Genomic DNA, 12,636 nt, shown 5'->3' with positions numbered 1-12,636 from the left:
TGGCTCAGTAGGTTAATTGACCTACTCTTGATTTCAGCTCAGGTGATGATCTCACAGTTTGTGAGCTTGAGTCCCGCATTGGGCTCTGAGCTGACAGGGAGGAGCCTACTTGGGATTCTCTCTCTCCCTCCCTCTCTCTCTCTCTCTGCCTCTTACCCTGCCTCATGGGCGTGTGTGCACTTTCTCATTCTCTTTCAAAATAAATAAATATTTTTTAAAAAGAAAAATTGTAAAATATTTTGTAGGCCAAATACAATATGTCTCTGTCCTATAACTAGTTTGAAATCTCTACTAGACCAATCTGATTTATGAATATAGACACAAAATTCCTAACTAAAATATTAGCAAATCAAAGCTGCCAGTATATTCATGATCAAATGGTATTTATTCTAGGAATGCAAAGATCGTTCAAATTTAATGAGCATGTTAGTTCAGAGGTTGGCAAACTATGCCTATAAGTGGACTAAGAATGGATTTTACACTTTAAAATGGTTGGAAAAAATTAGAAGCTTGTCTGTGGCCATAAACAATTTAAAATTTTTTAGTTAAAAAATGAATTTAGGGGCGCCTGGGTGGTTTGGTCGGTTAAGCGTCTGACTTTGGCTCAGGTCATGATCTCACGGTCCGTGGGTTCAAGCCCCGTGTCGGGCTCTGTGCTGACAGCTCAGAGCCTGGAGCCTGTTTCGGATTCTGTGTCTCCCTCTCTCTCTGCCCCTCCCCTGTTCATGCTCTGTCTCTGTCTCAAAAATAAATAAACGTTAAAAAAAATTTTTTTTAATGAATTTAAAATATTTATAAAATATATGGCAAATATGTATATATGAATCAAGAAGTCTTACAAATCAGTAAGAAAAATATATAAATGTACCAAGAAACATGAATAATCATTGCACCAGAGAGGCAGTGTAATTGACTAATGGATAAAATACTGGTAACCAGAGACAGAAAAATATCATCCGCCTCCAGGAAGTCCAAGCATTTCTACTGATGAGGCAACTAAGGTTCAGCGTTGTTAACTGTATCAGGTTGCCAAAGCAGTAAATAAACAGTGGAGAAATTCAAATCCAGCCAAAGAATCACTATAGAATGTCATCTTTCATACCAATCCTCCTGCTCAGAAAGGCTAGGTTACAAACAAGGGGGCCAAGACTCCTATGGCTACTGACACATTAAAATTCAGTTCAACCAGGCGCCTGGATGGCTCAGGCATTAAGCATCCGACTTCAGCTCAAGTCATGATCTCACTGTTCATGAGTTTGAGTCCCACATCGGGTGAGCTTGAGCCCCGCTTTGGGTGAACACAAGTCCCACTTCTCTCTCTCTCTCCCCCTTGCTCACTTACACCTTTTCTCGAAATTAAGAAAGAAAGAAAGAAAGAAAGAAAGAAAGAAAGAAAGAAAGAAAGAAAGAAAGAAAGAAAGAAAGACGTTTAAAAATATATTAACTAATTAAACTTAAAAAATAATTAAAAAATTCAATTCAGTAGCTAAACACTACTTCATGCTGAGCCTTACACTGAGCTCTGGGGTTCTAGAAGTGAACGAGGTGGAGCATATGATCTAGTGGGAGGTTGGATGGGTGTGACAATAGAGGAACCGTCCTGTCAACCTGTGGCAAACAGACTAACGGCTCATTCGGTCTGGGGAGCTGGGCGGACTGAGACAGTAAAGGAAGTCAGAGAGGACTTTTCAAAGAAAGCGATCTGAAGGATGATTTAGCCAAGCAAAGGAAGTGAAGGTAGGGTTACAGGCAGAAGGAACAAAACAAGCAAAGGCCTGAAAAGGAGAGCAAATCATCGTTCTTTGAGGAGCACAAGGATGGGAAGCGTGGAGGAGAACGTCAGAGTGTGGGCATAGGAGTAATATGCAAGAAGGTAAACACACAGGGCTTCGTGTGTTATTAAAAAGGATCTTCATAGGTGGTTCTCCAGATGAAAATCAGAGCCTGATCCCCCACCCCAAGAAAAGCAGAAAGAGTGCTGGGTGAGCAGAAACTCTACATAGACACCACCCAGAGGAACTATCAAAAATGTACCTCCTGAAAGTTTTAGCATTTGTATTTCTGTAGAAAGGAAATGGGTTCGTTCCGCCTAAGAGTAGGCAGCTTCATCCCTGGAGATTGTGAAGACTGGGTTAAACCCAGCCTGAAAAAATTATAGGTCTCTAGACAGTTTTCATCTCTTTCTTTTAAACTTCAACCCATATTAGGAAATGCATATTTATAATGTGAATCCAATGACGTGCTGGAGCCAATTCATACAGGCCTGTGAGGGAAGATTCAATTTTCAGGATTTTGCAAGCTGATTGTTAAACAGAGCCATTACTAAAATTACATTATGTACGGGCACCTGGGTGGCTCAGTCGGTTAGGCATCCAACTCTTGATTTCAGCTGAGATCATGATCTCACAGCTCATGAGTTCAGGCCCCACACAGGTTCAATGCTGTCAGCACAGAGCCCTCTTCGGAACCCCTCCTCCACTCGTGCTCTCTTTCTCTCAAAAATAAACATTAAAGAAAATTCTCAAAACTCATTCCTAGTTATTTTACCATATTTTATTGTTATGTGTATGCTACTGTGCAACTCTCCCCAACTCTATGTGCAGTGACATCACACTGGTACCTTGAACCCAAACACAGTGGGAGTATTTGCACTAAAGAGATTAACAAGTGTTACAAATAAGGGTTTTTTTTAATTTTTAATTTAAAAAAAATTTTTTTAATGTTTATTTATACTTGAGAGAGACACACAGAGCGTGATCAGAGTAGGAGCAGAGAGAGAGAGGGAGACACAGAATCCGAAGCGGACTCCAGGCTCTGAGCTGTCAGCACAGAGCCTGACACGGGGCTCAAACTCACAAACCGCGAGATCATGACTTGAGCGGAAGTCGGACACTCAGCTGAGCCACCTAGGCGCTCCAATTTTTAAATACATAATTTATTGTCAAGTTAGCTAACATACAATGTATACAGTGTACTCTTGGTTTCAGGGATAGATTCCCATGATTCATCAATTGCATACAGCACCCAGTGCTCATCCCAACAAGTGCCCTCCTCAATGCCCATCACCCATTTTCCCCTCTCCCCCGCACTCCCCACCCCACCCCACCATCAACCCTCAGTTTGTTCTGAGTATTTAAGAGTCTCTTATGGATTGCCTCCCTCTCTGTTTGTAACTAATTTTTTTTCCTTCCCTTCCCCCATGGTCTTCTGCTAAGTTTCTCAAATTCCACATGAGTGAAAACATATGATGTCTGTCTTTCTCTGACTGACTTACTTCACTCAGTATAATCAGCTCCAGTTCCATCCACATTGTTACAAATGGCAAGATTTCATTCTTTTTCATCTTTGAGTAGTATTCCTTGTATATACAAACCACATCTTCTTTATCCATTCATCAGTTGATGGACATTTAGGCTCTTTCCATAATTAGGCTATTGTTGATAGCGCTGCTATAAACATTGGGGTACATGCGCCCCTATAAATCAACACTCCTGTATCCTTCGGATAAATTCCTAGCAGTGCTATTGCTGGGTCGTAGGGTAATTCTATTTTTAATTTTATGAGGAACCTCCACATTGTTTTCCAGAGTGGCTACACCAGTTTGCATTCCCACCAACAGTGCAAGAGGGTTCCCATTTCTCCACATCCTCGCCAGCATCTATAGTTTCCTGATTTGTTCATTTTAGCCACTCTGACTCGTGTGAGTTGGTATCTCAGTGTGGTTCTGATTTGTATTTCAATAAGGGCTTTAAAAAATTTTTTTAAATTCTTTTAAGTTTATTTATTTTAAGAGAGAGAGTGAGTGGGGGAAGAGCAGAAAAAGATAGAGAGACAGAGAATCCCAAGCACTGGCAGTGCAGAGCCCAATGCAGGGCTCGAACTCACAAACCATGAGATCATGACCTGAGCCAAATTTGGATGCTTAACCCACTGAGCCACCCAGGTGCCCCACAAATACGGGCTTTATTTGGTTTGTTGATTATGCAGATTAGGATGTAACTCTATTTGTCAAAACACCATTTAATTGAAACTGTAGGTTGACTATGGATATAAGAGTTAGGAAAAAATCAATGGACACATCCTGCGAGAATCAATTCACTATATGGGATTCACAATAAAGAATCTTTGTATATGTTAACCAAAAAAAAAGAAAAAAAGAAAAAAAATGGAGCTGGGGCTTTGTCCTAAGAGCACAGGCCAGTCATCAAAAGATTTTAAGCAAAATTAAAAAAAAAAAAGACTTTAGTTTTATTTTAAAAAGATCACTCTGGCCAGAGTTGGAAAAAAAAAATGGATGGGGGAGAGGACTGGCACGAGGGTTGCGAACAGAAAGTAGTGTTAGGTGAAGTCTTTTCTAGGACCCCAGACAGAAGATGATAGTAGCTAGAAGGGATGGAAACAAGTAAAATCAATAGGACTTGGTGATTGATTGGAAGATAAAATGCAAAAAAAGAATCCTGACATAGGCAATTTGATGTTTAGACGTGCCCTTTACAGGGGCGCCTGGCTGGCTCAGTCAGCAGAGCATGCGACTCTTGATCTTGAACTCATGAGTTCGGGCCCCATGTTGGGTGTAGAGATTACTAAAAATAAATAAATAAATAAATAAATAAATAAATAAACAAACAAACTTTAAAAAGAAGAATAAGTGCCCTTTACAGAGATGGAGAACATGAGAGGAAGGGCCGAACTGAGACTGAGTAACCCATGTGCTATCCAAGTGGAGATGTCCAGTGAACAGCTGAAGATACCGGACAATAAGCTCAGGAAAAATATTTAGGCCAGAAATACAGATGTAGAAATTCCCAGTAAAGCCATGGACATGGATAAGAGATCCCAAGGAGCATGTTAAATGTGAGAGGAAGGCTCAGGAAAGAACCAAGGAGAATAGCAACTGAAAATACAGGCAGAGGAAGAAAGGCAAAAGAGAGAGAAGAGAAGCCAGGGAGCATATTAAGAAGGAAATACTTGTGAACAATGTCAAATACTGCTGAGAAGTCAAGTAGGGTAACAACTGAGAAGTGTCCATTGGATTTAGCAACAAGGCAGTCATTGTTGACCTTCCATCCCAGAATAAAATGCCGGGAGGCAACAGCTCCACATGAATGAAAACGTACCAAGTTCACTCTAAAAGGAAAAATACCCTGGGCTCGAAGCCAGAGAATATTCTTGGGTCAGGTTTTTTTCTTGTCATAAATTTAACCAGCTGGAATTCTTTGTAAACTGGTATTTTATTCACCCTTGAAATACAGGATTTGCTTTTTTAAAGTATGTCTGTAATTCTTCTTCAGGGTAGAACCCAGTATCTTTGGGTTAGTGGTTTTCTACAGGAGCAGATGCTGGTGGCTGGAAGTACCACCAAGAAACTTAAACTTGCCTCGGATGGAGAAGCCTTTGGTGATCTAAATACACAAACAGGGTCTAACAAGATTCCAAGTGAGCCAAGACGTATTATTCCAAAGTAGAAGAGACCAGGATATGAAAGCAATCTGGCTGTGGCATCTGTCGCCCCACTGATGACCAGCGTTGATTCAGTTGATCTGTCTGGCTAGGTGAGTATCCTCCTCCTCCCTAACTGCTCCATGTGCCATGTGCATTCCTCCCAAAGTTGCAGGCTTGGTCAAAGTGGATGACCTTCCCCAATAGAGGAGGACTGTTATTCGGTCAAGGGTATATGAGTGCTCCCCTGCTAGAACCTCCGAACAAGCTTTGAAAATACAAGAGACCAAAGCCCTCACCACCAGAGGATTGTGAAATAGCAGACCAAGTCCAAAAGCCAGAGACTTGACAAAAGCCAGAGGGGAAAAGCAGAGTCCCCAGTCTCTCCTAGAATGGCTCAGTGTCCTTATAGTTATGTTGGAAGCCCTTTTCCTAGCCTGACAATGAGCAACTTGGCGTGGCACAGTCAAGGGTTCCAGAAGCCCTCAAAAAGTCTTCTGCACTTAAATATACGCTTCTGCCTCCAGCGAAGGTGGAGGGATTGGAGGACATCTTGGGACTGAAACAAATAAAAGACTGGACAAAAAAAAATGTAACAATGATGTTCAACATATTAGTGGGGATCCTGGGTGGCTCAGTCGGTTGAGTGTCCAACTCTTCATTTCAGTTCAGGTCATGATCTCATGATTTGTGAGATCGAGCCCCACATCCAGCTCTACATTGTCAGCGCAGGGCCAGCTTGTGATTCTGTCTCCCTGTCTCTCTGCCTCTCCCTACCCCGCCCAAAATAAATAAATAAACATTTTTAAAAAATTCTCTCTCTCCCTCTGTCCCTCTCCCCACTCACACTTTCTCCCTCTGTGCGAAATAAAAAAAATAAAATAAAAAAGATATTAGACCTCAAGCAACAAGGACAGTGATCTCTGAGAAACAGAAAACCAACAAGATGAGCCCTACGATTGCCCCAGCTTATTGCCCAGAAAGATTTTCTAAAAGGGACAGGGCATATAGGCCAATTCCATATCCATGAGTTGAAGAATTCAGGAGGCCAGGGCAGCTAGAGTTCATCGGACAGAGTGTCAGAGAGGGAAGAGCTGCACAGGAGAGACCCCTAGGGATCTGTACAGCATCTCTCTCCAAACCTTCATATAAGCGCCTATAAGCTCACAGGTATGAGGAAAGTACCCAAAGCTAAGGGAAAAGGGTAAAGTACCCCAAGGGAAAGAACCACTCAAAAGATTAGAGGAAACAGTTTTGAATCTTATACAGGGCCAGGAATAGTTCTTATTCTCATCAGCCAGACTGGTAGGGAAGACCTCCTAATTCCTGGGGGCACTGGGGTAAGGGGTAGGGACTCAGAAGGGTTTGCCTCAGTTGTGGGGAGTGATCAGCCCTGGACTAAATGACACTCTGGTCCTATCCAAAAGTCAGACTCCAAAGGATTGAAAGCTTGAGCAACTTAACAAGCTCAAGAATATTTAGAGGAATGCAAAAAATGCACAACAATCAACAAGGTAAAATTCACAATGTCTGGCATCCAATAAAAAGTTACAAGGAGTGCAAAGAAGCAGGAAAATGTGACCCATAATAAGGAGAAAAATCAAGCAACAGAAACCAATCCAGGAATGACACAGATGTAGACAAGCACATTATAATGGTTATTACAGCTGTATTCTTATGTTCAAGGAGCACTTTAAAAGCATGTTGAGGGGCGCCTGGGTGGCTCAGTCGGTTAAGCGTCCGACTTCGGCTCAGGTCATGATCTCGCGGTCCGTGAGTTCAAGCCCCGCGTCGGGCTCTGTGCTGACTGCTCAGAGCCTGGAGCCTGTTTCAGATTCTGTGTCTCCCTCTCTCTCTGCCCCTCACCTGTTCACGCTCTGTCTCTCTCTGTCTCAAAAATAAACGTTAAAAAAAAAATTAAAAAAAAAAATAAAAGCATGTTGATATGTGGAAAAAATAAAAAAGACCAAATTGAACATCTAAAGGTGAAAAATATAATGTCTGAGATGCAAAAATACACAGGATGGGGTTAACAGCAGATTAGACACTATAAGAAGAAAGATTAACGAACCTGAAGATAGAAACCATTCAAAATAAAACATACAGAGAAAAAGGACCCCTCCAAAAAATAAACAAAAAGAGCATCAGTGAGCAGGACGACTACATGTATAGTTGGATCCCTGAAGGAGGTAGGATCCAGAAATATATTTGAGGAAATCATGGGTAAAATTCTCCCAATGTTGATGAAAACTATAAACCCACAAATCCACGAAGCTCAATGAATCCCAAGTGAAAGAAATATGAAGAAACCTGTACCAACGCGCATCATGACCAAATTGCCTAAAACCAGAAATAAAGTAAACATCTTAAAAGCAGCCAGAAAAAAACCAGATTCCATACAGAAGAACAAAGATGACATTAGCCTTCTCATCAGAGACGTGTACCATAAGACAGTGAAACATCTTCATTGAAGAAAAAAAAAATTGCCAACCTAAAATTCTTTATCCAGCAAAAATACCTTCCCAAAAGGAAGGTAAAAATAGAGATCTTTTTGGACTTCCAAAAGCTGAATGAATTCATCGTGGACACCACCTGCACCACAAGACATGTTCAAATCTCTGGGCAGCAGGAAAATGATACTCTCGAAGTCTTGATCCACACAAAGGAATAGAGGGAACACTAGACACGGTAAACTACGTGGGTATATACATTTCTTACTATTTTAATCTCTTTAATAGAACAACAAGGTGGCTCAGTCGGTTAAGCATCTGACTTCGGCTCAGGTCATGATCTCATGGTTCACAGGTTTGAGCCCCGCATTGGGCCCTGTGCTGACAGCTCAGAGCCTGGAGCCTGCTTCAGATTCTGTACCTCCCTCTCTCTCTGCCCCTTCCCCACTTGTGCTCGCTCTCTCTCTCAAAAAATAATAAACATTTAAAAAAAAAATTTTAATAAAATAAAAAAGAAAAGAACAATATAACTAGGATAAGGAACCACTGACTTAAAAACATCATCCTGGAATAAATTGTTCTATGTTGCCTTGTCTAGATTCTGACAAAGTAATTGCAAGAAGCAAACTCCAGGGAAGCAATTAGCAAGTTAGCGCTGGCAGTCCTGTGGGAGTGTGGATCCTACTTATGGAAGAGGATAATTTAGATGTGTTTAGTATAAAGTACAGCAGGCACAGCTGAAAGATGTGGCTTGGCTCACATGCACTCAAGCCAGACTATGAGGCTTATGGAGGACAAAGCCTACCTCTGGATCAGCGTACTGTCAGGGGAAGTAATATAGGGACAGGGGTCATGGCATCCAGAGCTCCCAAAGGTCCTCCAGGGAAATTTCACTGGGAGCTAGGGAATACACCTAGGTTGGTTTGACTGGAGCTGTAACTGAGAGAGGTGGCATGTATTCCCGTTGCTTCCAGACCCTCACCAATCACTCCTGGGCCCCTTTGACTGCCCCCACTGCTCTACTGAAACTGTTAATTCAGAGGTCACCAGTGACTTCCTAATTATGAAAATCAGGTGTCCATTCTCAGCCCTCATCCACCTTGCCATAGTTTTCCTCTTGTTTCTCTGATAATTCCTCTATTTTGTGGCTCTTCCTGCCTTCTCATAAGGTATGTTCCCCAGCCATGCCCTTCTGTCCCCTTCCTGCCCCAATACCCTGTCCCTCCAAGATCTCCACTCTGGCTGCTGCTCTGTGTTGTTCTGATGAAGGCCCAGATCTCTCTCCAACCCCAAGCTCAGGGCCACCTCTGCTTTGACACACTTACCAACAATCTTTCTCTCTGCACTGGCTCTCTCCCTGGCTGCTCACCTAGACCAGCCCTAACTGTCTGCTTCCATATCTTTCTACCAAACTAGACTGTGAGCACCTCTAATGCAGTGACAGAGGTGTGTCTTCTTAGTAGCTGCCTACTTCCCACCTTAGCATCTGGCACACATTTGAAAAAGTCAAGTCTTGCCAGGAAATTCAGATCTAAAATCAGCATACAAGGCATAAATTGTGAATAGCCAAATTACCTTCAAATAAGCCCTTAGTCACCCAGAAAATACCCATGGCATTGTAAATTAAAAGGGGAACAGCAAATTTGCTTCTCCCATCTTGCACTCCCTCTGAGCTGTATTTTCATGGAGTGACAGAGCTGGAACAGCCCCCGCCAGCTGCATTGTACTCCCCTGTCATTCCTGCCCACTTGTGCTTCATTTTTTGGCTCTGTACATTGATTGAACTTCCATAAGTGAGAAGCCACACAAAACCATAACTCCACTGTAAAGGCTTGAGGGAGGAATCTCTTTCTCTCTCCTTCAACTGGTTTCTCCTTCTGGCCTCCCAGTTTCCGATCATGACAGCATCTCACTGAATCAGGCTGAAAACTCTTTGGCTCCTGCCTCTCCCCTTACTCTTTCTGTCCAATTTCCAGGTTCTTGTTAATTTTTCCTTTGCACCATGCCCCTCTGTCTCCATTTTGTTGCCGCCCACATAATCCAAGCCCTGATCACCTCCCATCTTGACTCCTATGACAGCCTCCTAACTGATCTTTCTGGGCTTGCTGGTCTCCCTCCAATTCATGTTTTCCTGCCATCAGATTAACAATTTCTAAAGCACTTCCTTAGTCCTATCTCTCCCTTAGTCAAAAGCCATCGATGGCTCCCCATTGGCTATCAAATAGAACCCACTGCCTCCAGCCCGCCATCCAAGGCCCTGAACAATGGGGACACAAGCTGTCTCTGACCCCACCTTCCACCCTTTCCAGATGGGAATATGGCAGTACTTGCTTATGTCCCAAACTTCTTTCACCTGCATTGCTTCCCTCCACCAAAAGGCCACCTCCACAAACATCTCCACCTGCCAAAACCTAATAGCTTCAGATAGGAGCATCCAAAGGGCCCCTCTTTCTTCACACTCTGTATCACTCAGCTCACACTGCTACATTACATGTACCCTAAAAAAAGGAGATATGTCATATCTGCTTCTTATTCATTCGCCCATTCAGCATATATTACTGAGCAGTTATGATGTGCCAGGCACTCATCTAGGTACTGATGCTATGCAGTGAAGACAGATACGACTCGCAGAACTCATAGTCTGGCTGTGGACAGTGGCAAGAGACAAGCCACGAACTCCACAGAGGCCGGGAGAGGGAAAGTGAAAGAGGAGGACGTCACCCCGACAGCGGTCAGAAAAAGCTTCCCAAAATAATAACATGCAAGCTGAGATCTAAAGGATGAGTAGAAACTAGGCAGAGAAGGGAAGAAAAGAATTGTCGACGTTGAAGGAAAAGTACAGAAAAAAACAAAATTTTTTAAAGCCTGAAGGCAAGAGAAGACAAGACTCACTACAACCAAAAGGAAAAAATCACAGAGCTTCAGGGGGAGTAGGAGGGAACTGGGCCTGAGGAGACAAGCAGGGCGCACCTGGGCCATAAGCCTACTTTGTAAGGTTTGTAAGACAAGCAAAAGGGGTTGGGTTTGATCCCGAGGCCAAGGGAGAATTTTAATTATTTTTGGAGATCCCTTCCAAAACAGGGCCATCCTTAGAAGTAATATAGGCTCAAAAACAAACAAACGAACAAAACTGAATTTATTGGTTTCACCTCTGAAGGCAAAATCTGGTCAAGAAAATTTTAGAAGAGCCTCAGATAATTTGTGGTATTTCTACTTATCAAATGCTGCCTCCCTGAGTCTTTGCCCAACTGAGAACTGTCAGGATCCTCAATAGCTCCCCCATTTCCCCCAAATCCTAGGCCTCTGGGCATGTTCCAGAATTTGTCACACTCTTGAAATAGTTCTAACAATGGCATTCTAAATTATTCAAAGACAAATTCATTTGTGAGGGCATTTAAATTGGATCATATATTTCATTGGTAAATGTGGGTTTTTTTCTCCATTTACTCACAAGGAAATGTCTTTGACTGTGTAGACCCTGGCTTCAGAAAGAACCAGAGGCCTCCAGTCTTGGAAGAATATCATTTCCTTAATGTAATATCACCACCTAGTGGTTCCAAACAACTTCACCAAATAATCCAGGAAAATTTCTAGCTACACTCCTGGGAATAACTTCATCTCCCCAGAATTTTTTGTTTCTCTATCAAGATAATCTGTGGTCAGGGCACATGGGTGGCTCAGTAGGTTAAGCATCTGACTTCAGCTCAGGTCATGATCTCATCGTTCATAAGTTCGAGCCCCATGGGCTCTCTCCCGTCAGCACAGAGCCTGCTTTGAATCCTGTCTCCCTCTCCCTGTCCCTCCCCTGCTCGTGCTCATGCGCTCCCTCACTCTCTTTCTCTCTCTGTCAAAAATAATTTTTTTTTTTTGAGAGAGAGAGAGAGAGACAGAGAGAGAGAGCATGTGCATAAGCAGGGAAGGGGTAGAGAGAGAAGGGGACAGAGGATCTAAAGTGGGCTCTGTGTGCACAGCAGAGAGCCCGATGTGGGGCTCAAACTCACAAACCATGAGATCATGACCTGAGCTGAAGCAGACACTTAACTGACTGAGCCACCCAGGTGCCCCAAAAATAAACAAAAAAATTGTTTTAACGTTTATTCATTTTTTGATAGAGACAGAGCATGAGTAGGAGAGGGGCAGAGAGAGAGGGAGACCCAGAATCTGAAGCAAGCTCCAGGCTCTGAACTGACAGCACAGAGCCTGACGCGGGGCTCGAACTCACGGACCGTGAGATCATGACCTGAGCCGAAGTTGGATGCTTTAACCAACTGAGCCACCCAGGCGCCCCTAAACAAACATATTTTTAAAAAGAAAAAAAAAAGGATAATCTGTGGTCGATTGTCTAACATACAGTAGGTATTCAATAATTGTTAAATAAATGTATAAACAGAAGGGCAAAATAATTTCCTACCCTGGTACATTATGGCAACTGAAAAGAGACAATTTAAGTCTTTCCCAGATTCCTCTGGATTCCAAAGGGCCTCTAATCATGCTTATCTAACAGCCAGGGGTATTTCTGTCTTTAATTTAGCAAACAATTCCTTTAGGCACATTTGAATAAACAGACTTTTTTAAAGGGTCACTGCTACCATGGATGAAACCTTGACCCACTCCCATCAAAGGGAGCTTACTGTAATCCAAAAACAACGAAGAACAGAGTCTGTTACCCCAGATACCAAGACCAACACCAAAACAAAAGACTAGCTGGTGCTATAAGGAGGGGAGTGTGGACACAGACCATCTGAAG

The 12,636-nt window shown here is 42.7% G+C and overlaps 1 protein-coding gene across 2 annotated transcripts in view; it reads right to left on the bottom strand.

Moving 5' to 3' along the window:
* RGS3 (regulator of G protein signaling 3) overlaps nt 1–12,636 on the bottom strand; it is a 139,712-nt gene that overhangs the window by 126,662 nt on the left and 414 nt on the right. The gene's annotated exons all lie outside the window — the stretch shown is intronic.

The sequence above is a fragment of the Panthera tigris genome, chromosome D4 (assembly GCF_018350195.1).
Source record: "Panthera tigris isolate Pti1 chromosome D4, P.tigris_Pti1_mat1.1, whole genome shotgun sequence".
Taxonomy (NCBI): Eukaryota; Metazoa; Chordata; class Mammalia; order Carnivora; family Felidae; genus Panthera; species Panthera tigris.
The sequence above is the reverse complement of the archived record's forward strand: the minus strand, read 5'-3'. Positions and strand labels throughout refer to the sequence as shown.